This window comes from Saccopteryx bilineata, chromosome 11 (genome assembly GCF_036850765.1).
Source record: "Saccopteryx bilineata isolate mSacBil1 chromosome 11, mSacBil1_pri_phased_curated, whole genome shotgun sequence".
Lineage (NCBI taxonomy): Eukaryota > Metazoa > Chordata > Mammalia > Chiroptera > Emballonuridae > Saccopteryx > Saccopteryx bilineata.
Window position 1 is genome coordinate 54,073,616 of NC_089500.1, and position 26,650 is coordinate 54,100,265.

At 39.6% G+C, this 26,650-nt stretch overlaps 1 protein-coding gene across 3 annotated transcripts in view; it reads right to left on the bottom strand.

The window, feature by feature from the left end:
• Nucleotides 1–26,650, bottom strand: part of L3MBTL4 (L3MBTL histone methyl-lysine binding protein 4) — a 398,557-nt gene that overhangs the window by 42,548 nt on the left and 329,359 nt on the right. The gene's annotated exons all lie outside the window — the stretch shown is intronic.

Consider the following 26,650-nt stretch of genomic DNA (forward strand, 5'->3'; position numbering starts at 1 on the left):
AGAAGGGAGACGAAGGGGCAGAGAGCATGAAGGACACTCTGAAATGGGTTTATTTCTCAAAAGGAGAATAAAATGTAAGCCTTCACAAATTCACATTAATCTCAACACTTCCCCACTGCCCTCCCTCACGCTAGCCCTGTCTGTAGGCAAACCCCAGGGGTGCTAGGATGTCATTGGAAACACTGCATTAAGGCTTAGCGGCTTAGCTGCAAGTGACTGACTAACTGGAAGCGAGCTGTGTTTTAGTTCTTGCTATTAATGTCCATCTTTAGCATCAAACCACAACAGGCAACACAGAAAACATAGAATCCCAAACCTTATCCTGGGCACTCCTTCTAACTCCCTTTTCCCCTCTCCCTTAATGGTGAGCATAATAACATTATTCGATATGTTTTCCAACATTTCCCTCACTCAGACTGCCTTTTGGAAAAATTTCACATATACAACAGAAATTACTAAAAGTAGGTTACTGGAAAGGGGAGAAACAGAACTTCGGTAATAATTTTAAATATCTTACTTTTTTAAAAAGATTTTATTTATTCATTTTTTGAGAGGGCAAGAGAGAAAGAGAGAAGGGGGGAGGAGCAGGAAGCATCAACTCCCACATGTGCCTTGACCAGGCAAGCCCGGTGTATTAAACCAGTGAGGGTAATAATTCTAAAACAGTATTAGATGCAGAGATTAGCCAAGAGAACTGATAAACTAGGCCATTTAAATATAATTATGCCATTATTTTCTCTGGCAAGAGATTGCTTGTTAGATTTGCATTCAGTTTCACTTTAGAACTTGTTTAAAAAGAAAAAAAAACTGGAGGAAAATTTTCCATTAGCTGTATTTTACTTAGACCCAGATCCAAAGCCTGGCCGAGGCATATTATAACATATAATTACCTATAATTACCTTAAAATATTAAACCACTGTAAGCTATTTAGAAATAATCAAATTTCTTGCAAAAAGTCATTGCATGAATTGCTCTGGTGATTGTCAGACCTCTAATCAAGAAGGTCTGCCCCAAACAGCAGAGATTTCATCGCCAGAACACTGTAGCGCAGTGATGTCCACCTGGTGTGCCGCAAGGGTTTCTAAAACACATCACACCTGACTTTTTAGGCAGGAACACTGACCTCTTTTCCCCTGGACTGTCAAATTAAAATAGGACAATAGCCAACACAATAGCTGCCCGGTATGAATAAATCTAAATTATACCTTTTTTTTTTTTTTTGTCAGACTGGCAAAAAATATCTTTTTGGTGTGCTACAGAATTTTAGTACTTAGTTTATGTGTGTCAAGACATGAAAAAGGTTGAAAACCACTGTTGTAGCCCATCAGCGATCTGTGGCCAGGGGGGAGGGTGGGGCCTGGGGAAGGGGGACCCAGGTCTTTAAAGCTGTGGCATTAGAGGAAGTCATCTTCTTTTTTTTTTTTTAATTCATTTTTTTAGAGAGGAGAGACAGAGAGGAGAGAGAGAGAGAGAGAGAGAGAAAAGGGGGGGAGGAGCTGGAAGCATCAACTCCCATATGTGCCTTGACCAGGCAAGCCCAGGGTTTCGAACCGGCGACCTCAGCATTTCCAGGTCGACGCTTTATCCACTGCGCCACCACAGGTCAGGCAGGAAGTCATCTTCTAATGATGTCCTTGTAAGAACAGTTCTGTGGCACAAACAGCTGAATCCCAACAGTAATAAACATTATTCTAAAGTAATTAAAGTATAAATAGAATTTTAGTATATGTAATAATAGGCAAGGTAATAAAAGCAATTTTACGGTTGTTGGAGGGCCTCTCTGTTTTTTCACAGTGCTTGCTGGTGGCTTCTAAATTTTTGTTTCTGTAATAGGGAATGTAAATTAGATTTAGCTCAAGTCAGTATTTGAATTTAAATCCTTAAAACAAATCTAGTTTCCATAAAATATTTTAAGCAATCTTGCTTATAGTACTCATTTTTCTATAGATGAGAAAAGCAAATGTTAGGCCACTACACAAAACTATAATACATCTTGAATTACCAATGTCCAAAGTAATGAGGCTGCAATGTAAATCTTGTCAACTTATGTATGTATGTATGTGTATATATGTATGTATGTATATATATATGTATTGGGGTGGGCAAAAGTAGGTTTACAATTGTGAGTGGGTGTGGTTGCTTCTCCTGTGTGCCCTGACCGGGAATCGAACCTGGGAATCCACACACTGGGCCAAAGCTCCACGCCTGAGCCAACTGGCCAGGGTTCATTGTACTCTTGATTTGCATTTCTCAAATAGCTAGTGAAGATGAGCATCTTTTCGTACATCGGTTGGCCATTTGTATGTCCTCTTGGGAGAAGTGTCTGTTCAAGTCCTTTTCCCATTTTTTAATTGGATTGTTTGCTGTTTTTTTGCTGAGCTTTCTGAGTTCTTCATATATTTTGGATGTTAACCCCTTATTGGAGTCGTTGTTTGCAAATATTATCTCCCATTTAGTTGGCTGCCTATTTGTTTTGCTGTCAGTTTCTTTTGCTGTGCAGAAACTTTAGGGTTTGATATAGTCCCATTCATTTCAATCTTCTTAAATTTACTGAGACTTGTTTTGTGGCCTAACACGTGTTATATCCTGGAGAATATGCATGTGCACTGGAAAAGAATGTGTATTCCGTTTTTGGATGGAAGGTTCTATTTACATCTATTAAGTTCATCTGACCTAATGTGACACTTAACACCAATGCTTTTTTGTCAACTGTCTGGATCAGTGGTAGTCAACCTGGTCCCTACCGCCCACTAGTGGGCGTTCCAGCTTTCATGGTGGGCGGTAGCGGAGCCACCAAAGTACAAATAAAAAGATAGATTTAACTATAGTAAGTTGTTTTATAAAGATTGATTCTACCAAACTTAGTGAAAATTCGACATAAAGTACTTGGTAAGTAATTATTACTATATGGTTTAACTTGCTGTAGCTCTGCTTTATAAATTTTATAAAGTTACTTCCCTACTTTATAAATCACCATTAGTGTGGAACTGGTGGGTGGTTAGGGAATTTTACTACTAACAGAGATACAAAAGTGGGCGGTAGGTATAAAAAGGTTGACTACCCCTGGTCTGGATGATCTAGCTATTAAAATAAGTGAGGCGTCAAAGTCCCCTACTATTATATTACTGCCAATCTCTCCTTTTATGTCTGTTAATATTTGCTTTATATGTGTAGGCTCTCTTATGTTGGGTGCATAGATGTTTATAAGTGTTATATCTTCTTGTTTTTATCATTATGTAATGCCTTTCCTTGAACAGTCTGTTTTAAAGTCAATTTTCTCTGACATAAATATTGCTACCTCAGCTTTCTTTTCATTTCCATTTGTATGAAATATTTTTTTTCCATCCCTTCCCTTTCAGTCTATATGTGTTTTTAAATTTAAAGTGAGTCTCCTTTGACAGCTTTTGTTCTTATAATACATTCAGCCACCCTATCTCTTTTCATTGCAACATTTAGTCTATTTACATTTAAAATAGTTATTGATAAGTGGGTACTTCATGCCATTTTGTTAATTGTTTTCTGGTTGTTGTTGTAGTTCTTCTCTGTTCCTTTCTTCTTCTGATTCTTTTCTTAAAATGTGATGACTTTCTTTAGTGTTACATTTAGATTATTTTCTCTTTATATTTTGTGTATCTATCATAAGTTTTTGGTTTGTGTAATGAAATTCACATTTGTAGTAACCATGTATGTACTAGTCCATTTTAAGTTAATGGTCACTTAAGTCAACTGCATTCTAAAAGCAATACATTTTTATTCCCTCCCCTAACATTTTGTTTTTGACATCATATTTTACGTCTTTTGTGTGTGTTTGTGCATATCCCTTAACTAAATAATGTAGATATAAATGATTTTACTACTCTGTCCTTTAACTTTCCTACTAGCATTATAAGTGAACAATCCACTATTTTATTATATGTTTGTCTTTAACAATGAGATTTTTTTTCGTTTTTCTAGTTTTGGCCTATTTTTCCCCTTAAAGAAGTCTCTTCAATATTTCTGGTAATGCCAATTTAGTGGGGATGAGTTCCTTTAGCTTTTGCCTGTCAGGGTAACTGTCTCTCCTTCAATTCTGAATGATAATCTTGCCTGACAGATTATTATCTGTTGTAGGTTTATTCCTTTCATCACTCTGAATACATTATGCCCTCTCTCTGTCCTGAAAAGTTTCTGCTAAATAGTTGTTTTTTTTCTTTCTGATTTTAACCTTCTTTATTTGTAACTTTTGACATTTAAATTACAATGTCTTTTGGTGTGGGTCTCTCTGAGTTCATTGTGGTTTGACTCTCTGTACTACCTTGACTTCAATGTCTGTTTCCTTCACCTGGTTAGGGACATTTTAGCCATTACTACTTCAAATTGATTTTCTGTCCCTTTTCCTCTTTCTCTTTCTAGGACTCCTATAATACAAATGTCAACATGCTTATTGTCCCATAAGTCTCTTAAACTATTCTCATTTTTAAAATTCTTTTTTATTTTTATTTATTTCTTTTTTAATGTTCTGATTGGGTGATTTCTACAACTCTGTCTTTCAGATTGCTGATATTTTCTTTTGTATTGTCTAATCTGCTACAGATTCCCTCTGGTGTATTTTTCATTTGTTATTTTATTCTTTAGTTCTTTTCTTTTCTTTTTTTTATTAAATTTAATGCAGTGACATTGATAAATCAGGGTACATATGTTGAGAGAAAATATCTCTAGATTATTTTGACATTTGATTGTGCTGTATACCCCTCCCGCAAAGTTAAATTGTCTTCTGTCACCTTCTATCTGGTTTTCTTTGTGCCTCTCCCCTCCCCTAACCCCTCTCTCCTTCTTCACCCCATCCCCCCTCCCCCAACCCCCCGCCCTTGTTGCCATCACATTCTTGTTCATGTCTCTGAGTCTCATTTTTATGTCCCTTCTATGTATGGATTCATCTCAGTTTTTTTTCTGATTTACTTATTTCACTCCGTATAATGTTATCAAGGTCCATCCATGTTATTGTAAATGATCCGATGTCATCATTTCTTATGGCTGAGTAGTATTCCATAGTATATATGTACCAAAGTTTTTTAATCCACTCGTCCTCTGACGGACACTTGGGCTGTTTCCAGATCTTCGCTATTGTGAACAATGCTGCCACAAACATGCGGGTGCATTTCTCCTTTTTGAGCCGTTCTATGGTGTCCTTGGGGTATATTCCTAAAAGTGGGATAGCTGGGTCAAAAGGCAGTTCGATTTTCAGTTTTTTGAGGAATCTCCATACTGTTTTCCACAGTGGCTGCACCAGTCTGCATTCCCACCAGCAGTGCAGGAGGGTTCCCTTTTCTCCACATCCTCGCCAGCACTTATTCTGTGTTGTTTTGTTGATAAGCGCCATTCTGACTGGTGTAAGGTGATATCTCATTGTGGTTTTAATTTGCATTTCTCTAATGATTAGTGATGTTGAGCATTTTTTCATATGCCTATTGGCCATCTGTATGTCCTCTTTGGAGAAGTGTCTATTCATCTCTTTTGCCCATTTTTGGATTGGGTTGTTTGTCTTCCTGGTGTTGAGTTTTACAAGTTCTTTATAAATTTTGGTTATTAACCCCTTATCAGACGTATTGTCAAATATGTTTTCCCATTGTGTAGTTTGTCTTTTTATTCTGTTCTTGTTGTCTTTAGCTGTGCAAAAGCTTTTTAGTTTGATATAGTCCCATTTGTTTATCCTGTCTTTTATTTCACTTCCCCGTGGAGATAAATCAGCAAATATATTGCTCCGAGAGATGTCCGAGAGCTTACTGCCTATGTTTTCTTCTAAGATGCTTATGGTTTCATGGCCTACATTCAAGTCTTTTATCCATTTTGAGTTTATTTTTGTGAGTGGTGTAAACTGGTGATCTAGTTTCATTTTTTTGCAGGTAGCTGTCCAATTTTCCCAACATCATTTGTTAAAGAGGCTGTCTTTACTCCATTGTATTTCCTTACCTCCTTTGTCAAATATCAGTTGACCATATAACTGTGGGTTTATTTCTGGGTTCTCTGTTCTGTTCCATTGATCTATATGCCTGTTCTTATGCCAGTACCAGGCTGTTTTGAGTACAATGGCCTTGTAGTATAACTTGATATCAGGAAGTGTGATACCTCCCACTTTATTCTTCTTTTTTAAGATTGCTGAGGCTATTCGTGTCCTTTTTTGGTTCCATATAAATTTTTGGAATATGTGTTCTATATCTTTGAAGTATGTCATTGGTATTTTAATTGGTATTGCATTGAATTTATAAATTGCTTTGGGTAATATAGACATTTTAATGATGTTTATTCTTCCTAACCATGAGCACGGTATATGCTTCCACTTGTTAGTATCTTCCTTGATTTCTTTTATCAATGTTTTGTAATTTTCCGAGTACACGTCTTTAGTCTCCTTGGTTAAGTTTACTCCTAGGTACTTTATTTTTTTGGTTGTAATTGTGAAAGGGGATTGTTTCCTTAATTTCTCTTTCTGACTGTTCATTGTTGGTGTATAAAAATGCTTCTGATTTCTGAGTATTGATTTTATATCCTGCCACTTTGCTGAATTTATTTATCAGGTCCAGTAGTTTTTTGACTGAGACTTTAGGGTTTTCTATATACAATATCATATCATCTGCAAATAATGATAGTTTTACTTCTTCTTTTCCAACTTGAATGCTTTTATTTCTTCTTCTTGTCTGATTGCTGAGGCTAGGACTTCCAGGACTATGTAAAATAAGAGTGGTGAAAGGGGGCACCCCTGCCTTGTTCCTGATCTTAAGGGTATTGCTTTTAATTTTTGCCCATTGAGTATGATGTTGGCTGTGGGTTTCTCATAGATGGCTTTTATCATGTTGAGGTATGTTCCCTGTATTCCCACTTTGCTGAGAGTTTTGATCATGAATGGGTGCTGGATTTTATCAAATGCTTTTTCTGCATCTATTGAAATTATCATATGGTTTTTCTCCTTCTTTTTGTTTATGTGATGAATCACATTGATTGATTTACGAATATTGTACCAGCCTTGCCTCCCCAGAATAAATCCCACTTGATCATGGTGTATGATTTTTTCCATATATTGTTGGATCCGGTTGGCTAATATTTTGTTGAGGATTTTAGCATCTATATTCATCAGAGATATTGGCCTATAATTTTCTTTCTTTGTGTTGTCTTTGCCTGGTTTTGGAATCAGAATTATGCTCGCCTCATAAAAGGAGTTTGGAAGTCTTCCTTCCTCTTGAATTTTTTGAAATAGTTTGAGAAGGATAGGAGTTAGTTCTTCTTTGAATATTTGGTAGAATTCCGTTGTGAAGCCATCAGGCCCCGGACTTTTCTTTGTTGGGAGTTTTTTGATAACTGTTTCGATCTCCTTTGGTGTAATCGGTCTGTTTAAGTTTTCTGATTCTTCCAGATTGATTTTTGGAAGATTGTATGTTTCAAGGAATTTGTCCATTTCATCTAGGTTGTCTAGTTTTTTGGCATCCAGTTCTTCATAGAATTTTCTTACAATATTTTGTATTTCTGTTGTGTCAGTTGTTATTTCTCCTCTCTCATTTCTAATTTTATTTATTTGAGTCCTCTCTCTCTTTTTCTTGGTGAGTCTACTTAAAGGTTCATCAATCTTGTTTACCTTTTCAAAGAACCAGCTCCTAGTTTCATTGATCCTCTGTATTGTTTTTTTAGCCTCTATGTCATTTATTTCTGCTCTGATCTTTATTATTTCCTTCCTTCTACTACATTTGGGCTTTACTTGCTGTTCTTTTTCTAATTCTTTTAGATGCAGGGTTAAGTTGTTTATTTGAGCTTTTTCTAGCTTCTGAAAGTGTGCCTGTAGTGCTATGAACTTCCCTCTCAGTACTGCTTTCGCTGTGTCCCATAAATTTTGAGTTGTTGTATGCTCATTGTCCTTCGTTTCTAGGAATTTTTTTATTTCTTCTTTGATCTCATTCTTAATCCATTCATTATTTAACACCCTGCTATTTAGTTTCCATGTGTTTGAGAATTTTTGAGCTTTTCTGCTGTGATTCATTTCTAGTTTCATGCCGTTGTGATCGGAGAAAGTGCTTGATATGATTTCAGTCTTCTTAAATTTGTTGAGAGCACTTTTGTGCCCTAACATGTGGTCTATCCTAGAGAATGTACCATGAGCACTTGAAAAGAATGTATATTCTGCTGCTTTAGGGTGAAAGGTTCTGAAGATATCTATTAAATCGAGTTGATCTAGTGTTTCCAATAAGTCTGCTGTTTCTTTGTTAATTTTCTTTCTTGAGGATCTATCTAGTGATGTTAGTGGGGTATTGAAATCCCCTACTATTATAGTATTGCTGTTGATCTCGCCCTTTAAATCCATCAAAGTCTGTTTTATATATTTGGGTGCTCCTATATTAGGTGCATAGATATTTATAATAGTTATATCTTCCTGTTGGATTACTCCCTTTATCATTATGTAGTGGCCTTCTTTATCTCTTACTATATCCTTTGTTTTAAAGTCCAATTTGTCTGATATAAGTATTGCTACCCCAGCTTTTTTTTCATTTCCGTTTGCATGAAATGTTTTTTTCCATCCTTTTACCTTCAATCTGTGTGTGTCTTTTGTTCTAAGGTGTGTCTCTTGTAGACAACATATGTATGGGTCCTGTTTTCTTATCCACGCAGCTACCCTATGTCTTTTGATTGGATCATTTAATCCATTTACATTTAAGGTTATTATTGATATGTAGTTGTTTATTGCCATTTTCTTCTTTAAAGGTGTATTCCCCTTTTTTTTTTTTTCTGTGTTCTTTTCCCACTTTATCTGTTTACACCAGGCCCCTTAATATTTCCTGCAGCATTGGTTTGGTTGTAATGAATTCCTTGAGTTGTTTTTTGTCTGGGAAGCTTTTTATTTCTCCTTCAATTTTAAACGTAGCCTTGCTGGATAAAGTAGTCTTGGTTGTAGCTTCTTGTTCTGCATTACTTTGAATATTTCTTGCCATTCCCTTCTGGCCTCAAGTGTTTCTGTTGAGAAGTCAGATGTCATCCTTATGGGGGCTCCTTTGTAGGTGATAATTTTTTTTCTCTTGCAGCTTTTAATATTTTCTCTTTATCGCTTAGCTTTTGTATTTTAATTATGATGTGTCTTGGTGTAGGTTTCTTTGGGTTTCTCTTTAATGGAGTCCTCTGTGCTTCTTGGATTTGTGAGAGTTTCTCTTGCATTAATTTAGGGAAGTTTTCAGCTATGATATGATTGAACAAAGTCTCTATCCCTTGTTCTTTTTCTTCTTCTTCAGGAACCCCTATGATGCAGATGTTATTTCTCTTCATGTTGTCACAGAGCTCTCTAAGAGTTTCCTCTGACTTTTTGAGTCTCTTTTCTCTTTTCTTCTTTGCTTTCATGCCTTCATTCCAGCTCTCTTCTAACTTGCTAATTTGATCCTCTGCTCTATCTATCCTGTTTTTAATTCCTTCCATTGTGGTCTTTATTTCTGATATTGTATTTGTCGTCTCCAACTGATTCTTTTTTATACTTGCTATTTCTTTATTTAGGTTTTCAAACTGCCCCTCCATTGTTGTTCTAAGATCCCTAAGCATCCTTACAATCATTATTTTGAATTCCGCATCTGGAAGTTTGATTATTTCCATATCACTCAGTTCATCTCTCGAAGGTGTCTCTTGTGGTTTCATTTGGATTGCACTCCTTTGTCTTCTCATCTTTTTATTTTTATTTTTTTATTTGTAGAGTTGATTGAGTCTAGGATTGGTGTTGTCTGCCTCTAGTTTTCAGTTGTGTTATTTTTAGGTCTTCGTGGGTTGGTATCAGCTATTATTTGTAATCCACTTTCGGATTTGGGCAGCTTTGAAGTCTTGATTTGTTTTCTTAACAGGTGATAGTCTTGTTAACTGATCTCAGCAGGGGGCTTCCTTGAAACTGTATCCAGGAATGCTGTGGGTATAACCTGAGACGCTGGAGGTCTCTTCCACCAACTAATCTCACTGGGGGCAGGGTTTTTTCTCAGCTTCAGTAGGGGGAGGTGTATCTCAGATCTCCATGGAGACCTGAGTTACTGCCCCTCCTCCCCACTTCTTGTTTTCAGCTGTGTCTTGTTGTGCTGATTGGAGCTGGATAGATGTCCGGAGATCTCTGATCTGGAAGCACTTCAGCTCTGTTTTGTGAAAGGTTCAGTCCCTCCCCCAGCTATGGCCACCTCCAGCACGAATGAGTCAGCTTTTTTATTCCATTTCTTGCACACCCCAACCCCTCACAGTCTGTCCCTCTCCCTGTCTCTTCCACCTGGGAGATAAGCTGGTCTTTTCAACCCACCTTGCTCCCTGGTCGCCAGGTAAGTGGCTGTGAGCAGTAGTTTCTGCTCTTTTTCTTCTGTGAAATCCTCTCTGGGCTCTCAGCCTCACTCCCCTCCTTCCGTTCCTGTAAGCAGAGGAGATTCAGGCACTCCTTACCAGGATTATTGTGGCTTCCTCTTTGCTCCTTGGTTTTTGAGAGCTGTTCTTGCAGTTCAGTGTTGGTTTTTCATGCTGATTTTTTCCAAATTGATTTGTATTCCAGTTTGGTGTTGAGAGCTGGGCGTCTGTGCATCCGCCTACTCCGCTGCCATCTTCCAGAGCCCCGGTATGGCGAGACACTCGGATCCTAAGCCCCTGAAGCAACTGGATGCAACAGATTTGATGGGGATACAGTAATAACACGACAGGATTTCTCTGAAGGCCACAGCCACCAATCCTCTGTCCTCAGCGGGAGGAAGAAAAGTGTGCGCCTTTCCAGGGAACAGCTCCGTCCTCTTTTCTTTTTTTTTTTACTTTGATATTGTCTATCTCTTTGTTGGTCTCACTGTTTTTACCCATTCTTCTCCTTAATTTGGTGAGCATCTTTGTGATCATTACCTTTAACTCCTTATTTTTTAGAATGCTTATTTCCATTTCATTTTTTTCTTCTTCTGGGGTTTTGTGCTCTTTATTTTATTTTATTTTTTTTGTAAACACATTCCTTTGTCTCATTATTTTGCCTGAATTTCTGTGTTTGTTTCTATGTATTAGGTAAATCAGCTAAGTCTCCAAGTTTTGAAAGAGTGGTCTTATGTAGAAGGCATCCTCTGGGGCCCAAGTCACCACGGGCTTTCCTTTTGTGGACTGAGTGTTACCTCTTGTTTTGAATGAGCTTTAATTGCTGTGGGTGTAGTAGTCAGTGAGGTTGGCTCTCAGGGTGACTGTCTGAGAAGCCCACCTGCAACTGTAGATGCTCTGGTGGGTAGGGCTGGTCCCCTAGAGTGGGAGCTACTTGAAGAGGTTTCACTCTTGTCTAAGGAAGCCCACTGGGTGTGGTGAAGTGTGGGATACTTTGGAAGGATGCTAGGCAGGGCAGGACCTCTGGGGAATGCAGGAGCAGGGAAAATAGTGTTAGTGAGGTCAATGGATAATTCAGATATGGTACCCACTAACATAAGACCAGCTAGGTAGAAGAAGAGTAAAAAAAAATGGTGTCTGACAGTGCTTCCATGATTGGAAAGATTTCCAACAGATCATGTACCTCTGGCACTCATGCGAAAATTAGTCAATGTGTCTCCTTCACATATGGCCCAGGAGCTTTTCACACTGCTGCATCTTTGCTGGGACTCGGAGTAAGTGAGCTTGTGTGTGACCCTTTATTTTTTATTTTTTTTATTTTTTGTATTTTTCTGAAGCTGGAAACGGGGAGGCAGTCAAACAGACTCCCACATGTGCCCGACTGGGATCCACCCGGCATGCCCACCAGGGGGCAATGCTCTGCCCATCCGGGACGTCGCTCTGTCACAACCAGAGCCACTCTAGCGCCTGGAGCAGAGGCCAAGGAGCCATCCCCAGCACCCGGGCCATCTTTTGCTCCAATGGAGCCTTGGCTGCAGGAGGGGAAGAGAGAGACAGAGAGGAAGGAGAGGGGTAGGGGTGGAGAAGCAGATGGGCGCTTCTTCTGTGTGCCCTGGTCGGGAATCGAACCCGGGACTTCCGCACGCCAGGCCGATGCCCTACCACTGAGCCAACTGGCCAGGGCGTGTGTGACCCTTTAAGAGTAGAGTCTAGGCCTGACCTGTGGTGGTGCAGTGGATAAAGTGTCGACCTGGAATGCTGAGGTTGCCAGTTTGAAACCCTGTGCTTGCCTGGTCAAGGCACATATGGGAGTTGATGCTTCCTGTTCCTCTCCTCTTCTCTCTCTCCCTCTCCTTCTCTTGCTCTCTCTCCAATAAAAATGAATAAATAAAATCTAAAAAAAAAGAGTAGAGTCTAGGTTTCATACAGCCCTTTAGGTCTCCCAGATGCAAGCCTTGCTGGTTTTCAAAGCCAGATGTGATGGTGGCCCCTATTCCTGTCTCAGGTTACTTGGGCTGGGGACCAATGTGAATCTCGGATACCTTGATCCTCAGGAAAGACCTCTGTGGTTTTGATATCCCTCTTGCCTGTGGAAAAACACACTTGGGGTATGTGTCCTGACTTAACTTCATCTCTGCTACTCCTATCCATTTCAGTGTGGCTTTTTCTTTATATACTTATAGAAATCCTGCTCTGTTAGTCTTCAGGTCATCTTCAGTGATAGTTGCTCTATATTTAGTTGCAGATTTGTGTGTCCATGGGAGGAGGTGAGCTCGGGATCTTTATACTTCACTGTTTTGACACCCCCCCTCCTTTCTCTGTCTTAAAGAAGTTTCTTATACTTTGCTGTGCAGTGCAGACAGTGTGGATTTCTTGTTAATGCAGAATGGATGGTGGATGAGCTGAGATTCTTCACCTATTATAAGTTCTCAGATAATGCTAATATGACTGATCTCAGGACCATATTTCGAGAAGCAAAGCCATAAATCACATAGACTAGCCATAATTACATGACTTATCAAACAATTCGATTAGTTGTTCCCTGAGGGCAGTACTCTTGTCTTTTTTTCACTATGCCTGGCACATACCAGGAGCGCAGTAAATACTGGCTGAATGACTGAGTGAACAATCAATTTGGATAGTTCCTACTATAGGGCAAGCAAAGTTCTGGGCAGATGCTGCTGGAGGTGGGTGCAAGGGAGAGGGAGGAGTAGGATGAGGAGACAAGGCAAGTAAAGAAGATCTTACAGTCCAGTTAGGGGAAAAATACAATCACCCAGACAGGTGGAAGTGAGCTCAGCTTGCAGTTTCTAACATGGGAGCTATCAGCGACAGCACCTGAAAGATAAGTGGAAGCTCATGGGGGAGATTCTGAATGTCAACCAGAGGGGCTGGGTTTTATCCCTTTGGCTATGGGGAGGCAGAAAAGGCTTTTACAATGGGAAGTAAGAGGATAAAGGAGGGATTTTAAGAAGATTATCTTGGCAGTGATTTGATGGAAGGTTGCTGGGATGAGACCCTTAGATTAGAAACTAAGTTTATTATGGTAGAAAGGTTACTTGTCCTGCTGGCTTCTGTGCCATCAATTTTCGATTCCTGCTGCAGAAAATAAATCTTTTAAATGGCAAGTATTGTGTAACATTGCTCGTGCTTAGGTACCTGGTTATAGATTCCAGAGAATCTTTTACCGCAAAAAAATCTATGTCCCCTTGTAAGAAACAAACGTGAAGAAAACAATAGCACAAAGAGAAGGCAGTGTTTGGCTGCTATTAAGTTACACGAGAGATTTCAGGATATACTTCAATTACCTTGTAGAAAGAATGCATCTTACCTTTAGTAAAATTGAGCAACTTCATCTACAAACAAATGAAATTTAGTCACAAGTCCGTAATTAGTGGTTCACCTATGAAAAAGGGCTGCTATTAAGAAAATAAACATGTCCTACTCTCTATATCCAGTCAGTGACAGTTTTATGTGCATAGATAGTAATTTATCACAATTATTAAATAAAAATGAGCTGAGGTGGAGCTATGAACAATAGAAGCCTGCCTTTAGCAGGACAGAGACCTTTCACAGAACCTTGGCTTTTGGAGGCAGAAGGAGCTGACAGACCATTTGGTCTGCCCATTCATTGCATTGTAATGAAGGCCCTGTAACACTATGTTTTCTTTGCTCAAATAAAGTACCCCTTCTTGCTTTTCCACAACAGTGAACACTTCTAAGACAGCAATTATTCTATTTTGGCTGATGCAGATTGTTGTGGAAAGAGCAGGCATAGGTTTGAAGAGTCAGAGAGATATGGGTTCCAATTCCGGCTTTTTCAGAGTCAAGTTGTGTGACTTGGGCATGTTACTTAAACTCTGAATCTCACATTTATTTCTTTAGAAAATGCATTTCCTCAGAGATAGCAAGGACAGCTATCAGCTCAACCTGGAGAGCTAGGTCCTAGAAATCCAGTAAGAGATCTCAAAAATTCCCATCAGTCTTTAATATGTTTTACTTTTATTTTTTTTTACAATGAATGAAAATGGACTACTTTTCTGATCCTGTGTCCACCAGTGGTACCTTTTCCATGGTAGTAGCAGTAAAGGGAGACTGCAGTGATTAAATGAAATACAGGGTGGAGGAGGGTAGAGGAGGGTGGATGGTGATGGGGGGAGACCTGGCTGGGGGTGGAGAACACACGATGCAGATGCTATAGTATAGGTACCCCTGAGACTTGGATAATTTTGTTAACCAATGTCACCCCAATAAACACTTTTTAAAAAGATGAAATAAAATACATGTATAAAATACATGATACCTATGGTTGAATACTATTATCTTTCCCTATATTTCCTCATATATGTTCCTGCTTCTCTGACCTCATCTCACAGCTCTATCCACCTTGTTCTCGTGTCCCAGCCAGGAAGGCCTTCTTCCAGTCCCTCGAATGTCCTGCTCTTCTTTCCTCTGGAATGCTCTCCACCTCCTTTGTGAGCTGCAGGGAGGCTGGGCCTGTGTCTGGTTTACTGCTTAGCACACCGCTGGGGTTCAGGCAGGATCTCTGGAGTCTCTCAGACAATATTTCCTTACTTACATTTAATGAACAGTCATGGGGTTCCTACCATGGTACCAGCCACTCATTGTTCTAAGTTTTACAAAATTTTTCCAAATATCAATTCCTCAAAATGATCAACCCTGTTACAGGGTAGGGAACTGGGGCAGAGAGGGCTGCAGTAATTTCCCCAAGGTTACAAAGTTGATGAGTAGGAAGAGCAGGATGTGGAGCCTGGCGGTGTGGACAGAGTTGGTGTGGGCCTCCACGCTCCCCTGCACAGGTCTCTCCGACGGAAAGGGGCCTGGGGTTTCTCTCCATGCAACAGCAGGTCTCCAGCAGGCAGATGGCTCCACTCAAGCCTGGCTGCGTATGCTACTGGGCTTTCCTTAGGTTCAAGTCAAATTGCATCCTTGCACTTCTACCAATGAGCCCCAGCCCTGTTCTCCTGAACTGCTCAAAATAGTCCCTTTTCTGTTCCACATATAACATCATAATCTTATTGTACATTTAGATGCCTTTACAAACAGTATATTTATGTGCATTTATTATGTACATTTATTGTACATTTATGTGCCTTTACAAACAGTACACAACAGGTTTTTCCCTTCCCCTAAGCTGACATAAGCCTCCCTTTCATCATCCTGCTTGAATGAGATCATTATTATTAGAAGAGGTTGCATTGAGAAATATGGATTTTTGAAAATATATTTAAGGTTGATTTTCAAAATGGTAGGAAAATAGCTGCATGGAGAACACCAGCTGGAGAAATGGCCGCATCCCGGAGGCTGCGGGCGCGCCGCGTGCCCTGACAGTCAGCGGCGTGCTTGCCCAGGGCCGGTCACCAGGGCCGTGCAGGCCGGGAAGCAGCGGGGCGGGAAGCAGCGACACTTCTCAGCCGGGACAGCAGCAGGCGCCCCTCATTAGATCAAATCCAGCGTCTCGCCACTATGTGTGCTGCCGGCTCCAGCTTTCCCGCCACAAGGCGTGGTTTTTAAAAAATCCAACATATCATAGAGAGGCTATGTTTGAAAAGTTATTTACAGGATGACTTTTCTTTCTTTCTTTCTTTCTTTCTTTCTTTCTTTCTTTCTTTCTTTCTTTCTTTCTTTCTTTCTTTCTTTCTTTCTTTCTTTCTTTCTTTCTTTTTTTTTGTATTTTTCTGAAGCTGGAAATGGGGAGGCAGTCAGACAGACTCCGCATGCGCCTGACCGGGATCCACCCGGCACGCCCACCAGGGGGCGATGCTCTGCCCCTCCGGGGCGTCGCTCTGTTGCGACCAGAGCCACTCTAGCGCCTGGGGCAGAGGCCACAGAGCCATCCTCAGCACCTGGGCCATCTTTTGCTCCAATGGAGCCTTGGCTGCGGGAGGGGAAGAGAGAGATAGAGAAGAAGGAGAGGGGGAGGGGTGGAGAAGCAGATGGGCACCTCTCCTGTGTGCCCTGGCCGGGAATCGAATCCAGGACTTCCACATGCCAGACCGATGCTCTACCACTGAACAAACCAGCCAGGGCCGATGACTTTTCTTATTTATGAAAAATAAGAGAAATAGAAACTCTGAATTGGACCAAGGTAAAGGAAAAGGAAATACATTCTTACACAATTTAGAGGTGTATCTAGTTTTGTTTTTTAAATTTTCACCGAAGTAATTAAACATGTCGGCCATGTCAATAGGGCACATCCTCCTGTGTCTGTGGACAGAGAGCTGGGCCTCGGGGCCGAGGGAGAACTCCACGGACAGGTCACAGGTCGTGATGCTGTGAGGACGAGCGCAGCATGATGAAGCAGAGGCCGAGGAACAGAAAACAATGGGAAGGGCAGGAGTGCGCAGAGGATGGAGCCGCGGCATCCGGGGAATCTAGTTGTTCCAAGCAGGGCTGTTTCCGTTCGTCTGGATTCCATTAAGGAGAGATTCCTGTGCATCACACAGACCTGGGCTGACACTGAGGGCAACACTGGCCACGGCAGCCTCCTCAGGCACAGGCTGGGTCTGACCCTGCTCTGCCCCAGCTAGCTCTCTGTCTCATCATCCTGAAAATGGGGGCCAGGGGAAGCTTTTCTGTGGGAAAAGGCTGAGCCCGACTGTGTCCACCAGCTGTGGAAGAATGCAGTGAAGATCAGGAAGCAGTCCGAGACTAATGATTAACAATCTGGAAGGCGGCAGAAAGCTCGCTGGGGACACCAGAGTGTTGAGGAGTGGGTGGGGACTATGGGCAGCAGGAGTATCTTATAAGGAGTAGGACTTGGGTATTATTTAGCCAGTAAGTTCATGGGTCTTTTAAATGGGTAAAATGAAATAAAGCTAAAATCACCAATATCATAAACAGCTCACAACATTTCATTTTCTCTCCTGATTTCAACTCATTTAAATCAGGTATTTGGGGATTTAGAAGATGGACACAAAAAAAACAACTTATTTGGCACGTATTTTAGAAATATAAGAACCACAACGATTCCTCCCCCCCCTCGTTATATATTTCTTTCATAAGTTAAACAAATTATCCTTCCCTACAAAATAAAAATATACAAAACTAAAACCACAAACAGCAGCAGAAAGACAAAGGAGTGTTTCTCCCTCAGTTGGCTACCCTGGCCCCAAATAGCCCTGCATAATCCCTCCGCCCTACACCCCTCTTATCCAATCAGTGGCCAGGCTGGGTGATGCCCCATCCTATATAGTTTGTACATTCAAATAAAGAACAAAAAAAGAGACTGCATTCAGAAAATTTGTAAGGAGGGAGAGGGACACAGCAAAGGGGAAGCTGACAGTAACATCAGCGAGCTCTCGAAGGTGAGGCTCCAAGGGCTTTGCTGTTCTGGGGAGGAGCAGAACGGCCAGGAAGAGCAGGGTGTGGAGAGTGCGATGGAAAGTCCACGGGACCTGTTAGGAGCTCTTTGTTCACCTGGAGGGCCCTATGGATGGACTGTCTGCTGGCTAAGACTGAGGGTGAGCCACATTTAGAGACCTGGGGCACAGAGAGAAATTTCACCAAAGGTTGGTTCACAAGCCTCTCGTTTCCAGTTTGGCTACTCAGCTATGAAGCCAGCATGGGAACTAGGAAGGTCTCAGTTTTGGCCTTGTTGTACATGAATGAGGGAGCATCTGCAGCTGCTAAGTCATATGGCCGAGGGTGGTGCTTTGCAGTAGGCTCTTTCCCAGGACACAAAGTGTGGGAGGGTTTAACCTTCACTCTGTCGCAGGAGCCCAGGGTTCAGGAGCAGCCTGCATTGCCAGTCCCTGTCCTCGTCGTCTGTCCTCACTGCCGGAACCCCACCAGGCTACTTCCTGCAGCGCTGGCAGCAGCCTCTGCCTTCAGGCTATTCTATTTCTAAATCTCCTCCAACCTACCCTTCAGAATTTTTCTCCAGCATAAATATATTATGTCAGTCTCCCCCAAATCAAACAACTAACAGTGTGCCGAGTTAAAACTATTCCCAGACTCTCTCCCAATAATCCAGGATGAAGTAGACGCTCCTTAACATGGTGTTCAGGACCTTAAAGCTCTTGCGGCCCCATCAACTGCCTCACCATGACTTTCTCTCTGGGAATCTCTTCTCTTATATTTCTATTTGTGCCATTTTACTCACTATTCAGAACCCAGTTCTCATGCTATTTGCTCTTGAAATTTTCTTCGATTCCCACAAAGAAACAATCTTAGTTTGAACCTGTAAAAGTAGCACTTGTCCCATGTTGTTTTGTGTCTGCAATAACTATCGCCACCTCTAAGACCTTAGAGAAGCACTTTTTCTCCTGCACACACATGATGGTGTTGGCAGAGGTGCAGGATTTGATGACGTGTGCTGAATAAAATGAAAGGGAAGAAAATATGGTTTTCTTACCGTCATTTATACCATGCTAATAGGGAAGGAATATGGCTGCGAGCATTTCTCGATTCCTGCTAGAATCACACAAAAACAACTAAGAAAATAAACAATTTAAACACCGTGAGTTCCATTTTTTGAGAAACTAGGTGGTAGATATATTCCTTAGATACCAATATATCTGCAAGGGGGGCCAGGAGTAACTGTAACTGGCCAGAAGTGGTAGAGAGGGAGTGAGGAAAAGGACAGGTGGTGGCAGATCTCCATAGGTGCTCAACTCTAGAATGCAAGCATGTTCCTTGCTTCCTTCCAAAAATGGGTGCAGAAACTGGGTGAGCATGGTCAGCAGAAGAAGTTCTCCTGGTTTCAGCGTGGTTCAGAGTTAGAGAAGTCAGAGCTACAAAATGGGTAATTCAGACGAGCTATAGCTGCAGGAAGCATTCTGTCTCAGTGCCAGGCAAGAGGGAGAAAATCTTTAGTGTGAAGTCTAGGCCCACTCCTATCACTCTGGAGGTGTGTGTGAAAATATGACCCATGCAATAATGAGTGATTTAAAAACAAACAACAACAAAAGAAATAAAAGAAAAGCAATTGTCCTTGGCTAGTTGGCTCAGTGGATAGAGAGCGTTGGCCTGGTGTATGGACGTCCCAGGTTTGATTTCCGGTCAGGATACAATGAGAAGTGACCATCTTCTTCTCTCTCTCTCCCCCTTCCCCTACCATAGCCAGTGGGTCAATTGGTTTGTGTGTGGGCCCTGTCTGTAGAAGATGGCTCAACTGATCTGAGCATCAGCCTCAGGTGCTAAAAATAGCTTGGTTGATTCAAGCATCAGTCCCAGACAAAGGTTGTTGGGTGAATCCCAGTCAGGGTTCATGAGGAAGTCTGTCTTACTATCTCCCTTTTTCTCACTTAAAAAATAAAATAAAATAAAAAGAATTGATATGCTGTACAAAAATGCCATGAAAAAAATGTGGAAGAGACAGCAGAATCTAGTACTATAAAAATGTACCCAGAAAATATGTTGTCACTAGGAGATAAAAACAGTGATTAGATGTTTTTACATGCATTTAGAAACATAGAACAAAGCTTAGTGAAAAAACTATATGCATGAAAAAAATATAGAAACTCAATAATTCAGGGTAGACATAGTAAGTCAACTGGAGAAGTAGAATTTAGGAAGAAAATAAAATAAAAAAAAATACCATCACAAAAATGAAGATGATACTGGAAGGAACAGAAAGGGAGAACAGACTTTGTACAATTCAGCACAAGGAACATAAAAGATAAAGAATAAGAAATGCAAGCAAAATAAAATTGAAATTAAAAACAAATTTAAATTTATTTTTTATTCTATTTTATTATATATTTTTTATATTTTATTTATTGATTTTTAGATAGAGGGAAGAGAGAGAGAGAGAAGGGGGAGGAGCAGGAAGCATCAACTCCCATATGTGCCTTGACCAGGGTTTCGAACCGGCAACCTCAGTGTTCCAGGTCGATGCTTTATCCCACTGCACCACCACAGGTCAGGCCAGAAATTAAAAACAAATTTTAAAAATTACTAGAGAAAGAGATTCACCAAATGCATAAAAGCATCCCTGAGGAATGGAATAAATATTTAAATAATAAAAACAATAAATATTTAAATACTAATAAAAACAATTCTCTCAGGAACATTTTGAATTTATATGCTTGAATATACTTGTATCTATATATTATAAGGGAACACCATGTTCTACTACGTGAGGTGAATCATAATTCAGTAATGATGCATATCTTAGTAAATTTATTAGAGTTTAAAGATAAACACTCATTCGGGCAGCCAGTCATGCCTTTGATAACTCCTCAAGACATTTAAAAACAGAACACAGGCGTTATGTCAGGGAAGATGGTAGGTAGGAAGTGCCAGGAATCAATTTCCCCATCTATACAGCAATTATACTGACAGAATCTGTCTGATGTAATAATTTTGGAACTCTGGACTCTATTTGAAGGCTTGAAGCTTCCAGGAGAAGGCTTGGGTGATAAATCAGTTAATTTTGGTCATTTTTGGCTCTTACCATGGCAATAGCTAGCCACTCCTCACCCACCAGACCCATGACAGGCAGCTGTGTTTACATTCCTGGAGCGGCTTGCATGTGACTTACAGGAGCCACAGGTAGGTAAATAAGTACCTTGTCCTTCAAATATCAGAAGACCATGGTATCTGATTGCTATTTGCTGCTTCTGATTGTGGAGATGCCACAGAGGCCACTTCTGTTGTTGTAGCCCCAACTGGCTGAAATACAGTGTGTCCGTAAAGTCATGGTGCACTTTTGACCGGTCACAGAAAAGCAACAAAAGATGATAGAAGTGTGAAATCTGCACCAAATAAAAGGAAAACCCTCCCAGTTTCTGTAGGATGATGTGGCAGCATGTGCGCATGCACAAATGATAACATAACACCGTGTATACAGCAGAGCAGCCCACGGCCATGCCAGTCGAAATGTGGACGGTACAGAGGAAAGTTCAGTGTGTTCTGTGGCTCGCTAAATTCGAATCCGTGACCAAAGTGCAACGTGAATATCGGCGCGTTTATAACGAAGCGCCACCACATAGGAATCACATTACTCGGTGGGATAAGCAGCTGAAGGAAACCGGCAGTTTGGTGGAGAAACTACCATTCTGGTAGGCCATCAGTCAGTGACGAGTCTGTAGAGGCTCTACAGGATAGCTACCTAAGGAGCCCTAAAAAATCTGTGCATGAGCCCACATCGAACTGCACTGAATAGGTATGAAACTGGGAGAGTTTTCCTTTTATTTGGTGCAGATTTCACATTTCTATCGTCTTTTGTTGCTTTCCTGTGACCGGTCAAAAGTGCACCATGACTTTTCAGACACAGTGTAGCTGCCAGGGTATTTGAAAATACTGCCTTAATTTTTTTCTCCTTTTCCCCATCTCCCTTGAGCTAGTAATTTAATGATTAGAACCTAATAGAGCAACTGCACATAAGGAAGAATTTAGAAAGTCACTGTCCAGGGAAAGATGCAGGTACAGAAATGACTTGAGAAGACCTTAACTTTATAATTAAGATTGATTTCCAGTACAGAAACACCCTACAACAATTAAAAACTGTGCCTGATCAGGCAGTGATAAAATGGAAAGAGCATTGGACCGAGATGCAGAGGAACCAGGTTTGAAACCCCAAGGATGAGCATGGGCTCATCCAGCTTGAATGAGGGCTCACCAGCTTGAGCGTGGGGTTGCTGGTTTGTGCATGGGATCATAGACATGACCCCATGGTTGTTGGCTTGAGCCCAAAGGTTGCTGGCTTGAGCACAAGGTCACTGGCTTGAGCAAGGGGTCACTCATTCTGCTGTAGCCCCCTGGTCAAAGCACATATGAGAAAGCAATCAATGAACAACTAAGGAGACTAAGGAACCATAATGAAGAATTGATGCTTCTCATCTCTCCCCTTCCTGTCTGTCCCTATCTGTACATCTCTCTCTCTCTCTCTCTCTCTCTCTCTCTCTCTCTCTCTTTCTCTGTCTTTGTCACACACACACACACAAAATTAAAACTGTAACAAAACAAAATGGCAAACTTGTGGTAAAGGGGACCATAATTAACAGAGATATCAATTATGCGATTCAAATGTCCAGGTTTCAACAAAAGAATCACAAGGTATACAAATAAACAGAAAAGTATGACCAATTCCATGGGTGGAGAGTGGGGAAAACTGTCCCTAAGAAAGACTATATGGCAGACTTACTAGACAAAGATTTAAAAATGACCCTGAAAACTGAAAATTGCTTAACGAGCTAAAGAAAAATATGGACAAAGCCAAGAAAAGGATGTATGAACAAACTGCAATATCAATGAAGAGAAATCATAAAAAGGAACTAAATATTCTGGAGCTGAAAAGTACAATTGAAATATAAATTCACTGAAGTAATTAGAAAACATCTTGAGTAGATGAAAGAAAGAGTTAGTAAACTTGAAGATATGACAATTGAAATTAGTAAGTGTGAGAAACAGGAGAGAAAAGATTGAAGTGAACAAAGTCTTTCACTCTGGGATGCATCAAGCAGACCAACATGCATTGTGGGGAAAAGTGAGAGAGAGTAGGAAAGTGAGAGGAAGAGAGAGAGAGAGGAGGAAAGGACAGAGATATTACTGAGAGAAACAATGGCTGAATGCTTCCCAAATTTTAGGAAATACATGAATCTACAAATCCAAGGAGTCCAATGAATTCCAAGTATAGACTCACAATGAGACACATTTTAATAAAGCTGTTAGCCAAAAACAAAAAGTGAATCATGAAAGCACCAAGAGAAAAGTAACTCATCATGTACAAAGGCTCCTCAAAAAGATTATCAGAAGATATCTCTGCAGAAGTCTTGCAGGCAAGAAAGGAGTAAGTAGTATGATGTATTTAAAGAGCTGAAAGGAAAAAAAAAAATCAACTGATAATTCTCTTTCCAGAATAACTGTATTTCAAAAATTAGGGCGATACCGAGACAATGTCAAACAAGAGCTGAGGGGATACACACTAGACCATCCCCACCAGAAATGCTAAAGGAAGTTCTTCAAGTTGAAATGAAAAACATTGCTGGACCGTAACTCAAAGGCATACAAATCTCTAGTAAAGATAAATACAAATATAAAAACAAGTATTATTGTAACTTGGGTTTGTAACTCTACTTATTATATTCTATATGATTTCAAAAACTAATATATCAAAAAATAGTAATTAGTTCATGTTTTTGGACACAGAATACAGGAAGATATCATTTGTGATACCTATAACTAATAGGTGGCGAGACTGAAGCTTTGTAGGAGCAGAGTTTGTATATGCTATTGAAGTTAAGCTGTTAAAAATTCAAATTAGAGTATTATAACTTTAGGATGCTAAGTATAACACCCATGGTAAGTTTAAAAAGCTATAGAGTATATACAAAAGGAAATAAAAAGTGAATTAAATATTTCAAAACAAAAACTGACTAAACACAAAAAAAGACACTAATGCAGAAAATGAGGGTAAAAAATTCTATAAGGTATATAAAAAAGAGCAAATAGCAGAAGTTTCTCATTATCACTTCTTCCAATGTAAATAGATTAAGTTCTCTAATCAAAAGATAGATATCAGAATGAATAAAAACACATGATTCAACTTTATTCTGTCTATAAGAGACTCATTTTTGATTCAAAGACACAAATAGGTTGAAAGTGAAAAGATGGGAAAAGGTATTCTATATAAATAGTAACCAAAAGAGAGTGGAGTATCTATAACTATTACCAGAAAAAGATGTTATATCAAAGAAGTTAACAAGAGAAAAATAAAAATCATATATTAATAAAAAGTTAAATACAATAAGATGATATAGCAAAATAAACATTTATACACTTAATAAAATCACTCAAACTATATAAAACAAAAATTGACAGAATTAAAAGATCAATAGATAGTTCTAAAATTACAGTTGGAGATGAACCTTTCAATAATGGATAAGAAGATACGTAAGAAAATAACTTGAATAACAATAAATAAACTAGCTCTAATAGAGATATACAGGAGGACACTCTATCCAACAACAGAATATACATTTTCTCTAATGCACATGAGACTTTCTCTAATATAGACCATATATGAGGCCACAAATCATCTCAACAGACTTTAAAAGATAGATATTATACACACTGTTTTTTGCTGAACTACAACAGGATGAAATCAGAAATCAATCTAAGTGAAATAAGCCAGTCAGAGAAAGACAAGGACCATAAGATTTCACTCATTTGTGAAATCTAATGAACAAAACGAACTAACAAGAAAAATAGAGACTCTTATATAAAGAGCAGGCTGATAGCTCTTGGGGGGAGGGGGAGAAGGTTTGGTGAAAGAGGTGGAGGAATAGAGCAAAAAATCCACAAACCTTCATGGACATGGACAAGAGTGTGGGGACAGCAGGGGAATGAGGGGCGGAGGTGGGAAGATGCAGGGGAGGTAAAAGGTGATGTGTTGAAGAATTGGGCACCTGAAACTTGTATAATTATGTTAACCTGTGTCACCCCAATAAAATTCAATTTTTATAAAAGAAATCAATAACAGCAGAAAAAATGGGAAAGTAACAAATTTGTGGCCATTTAAACACATATCCTGAAACAGTCAAAGAGTTCAGTAAGAAAGCACAAGGGAAATTAAAAAATACTTAGAAACAAATTTAAATGAAAACATAACATACTGAAACTTATGAACTGCAGTGAAAGCAGTGCAAAAAGAAAAGTTTATAGCTATAAATACATTAAGGGACAAAAAAACTGAAATCAATAATGACTTTACAACTTAAGGAGTTAGAAAAAGGACAGCAAACTCAATCCAAAGTAAGCAGAAGAGCCCTGGCCGGTTGGCTCAGTGGTACAGTATCAGCTCACCGTGTGGATGTCCTGGGTTCGATTCCTGGTCAGGACACACAGGAGAAGCGACCATCTGTTTCTCCACCCCTCCCTTTCTCCCTTCTCTCTCTCTCCCCCTTCTGCAGACATTGCTCAATTGGAGCAAACAATAGAGAAAATCAATGAAACGAAAATCTGGTTTTTCAAAGAGATTAAGAAAATTGACAGACTAGTTTGACTAAGAATGAGGAGACTCAAGTTATTTAAAACAGAAGTGAAAGTGGGAACACTGCTACCAATTCTATAGCAATAAAAAGATGTATAAGCAGGTACTATGAATAACTGTATGCCCACAAATTGGAAAATAGAAAAATACAATAGTTCTTAGAAACACAAATCTATCAAGATTAAATCATAAAGATATAGAAAATCTGAATAAACCTATAACTGGTAAGGAGATTAAATCAGCAATCAAAGCCCCCTGACAAAGAAAAACCCTAGACCAGATAGCTTCCCTGTTGAATTCTATCAAACATTGAAAAACCTTACATAAAATTTCCCAAACTTTTCTAAAAACTTAGGAGACAACACTTTTGATTCCTAGGAAAGTGTTTAAATTGGAAAAAAGGAGTAAGATAATTTCAGATGATATGAATTTACATTTAGAAAACCCTAAAGAAATCATAAATTGTCCACCGGTAAATGAATGGATACACAAAATGTGGCATATACATATAATATAATATTATTTAGCCTTAAAAAAATGAAATTCTGATACATACCACAACATGGATGAATCTTGAAGACATTATGCTAAGTAAAATAAGCCAGACACAAAATTTATGCTAAATATTGTATGATTCCATTTATTTGAGATACTCAGAGTAGTCAAATACATAGAGACAGAAAGTAGAACTGTTTACCTGAGGTCTAAGGGAGGGTGAAGCGGTGTTATTATTTAATAGGTACAGGGTTTCAGATTGGGATAATGAAAAAGTTCTGAAGGTGGACGGTGGTGATCATACAACAGTGTGGATATATTTAGTGTCACTGAACTGTAGTCTTAAAAATGTTTAAAATAATAAATGTTGTGTTATGTATATTTTACCACAATAATCTTATTTATTTATTTATTTATTTATTTATTTATTTATTTATTTATTTTTACAAAGACAGAGAAAGAGTCAGAGAGAGGGATAGATAGGGACAGACAGACAGGAACGGAGAGAGATGAGAAGCATCAATTATTAGTTTTTTGTTGCAACACCTTAGTTGTTCATTGATTGCTTTCTCATATGTGCCTTGACTGTGGGGCTACAGCAGATTGAGTAACTCCTTGCTCAAGCCAGCGACCTTGGATTCAAGCTGGTGAGCTTTGCTCAAACCAGATGAGCCCGCGCTTAAGCTGGTGACCTTGGGGTCTCGAACCTGGGTCCTCCGTATCCTAGTCCAATGCTCTATCCACTGCGCCACCACCTGGTCAGGCCCCATAATAATTTTTTAAACACTAGAAGACAGTGGAACTACATCTAAAACATACCCAAGGAAAGTTTATGTTAAGTCTGATGAAACTATCCTTCAAATGTACAGGTTACAAACAGTTTT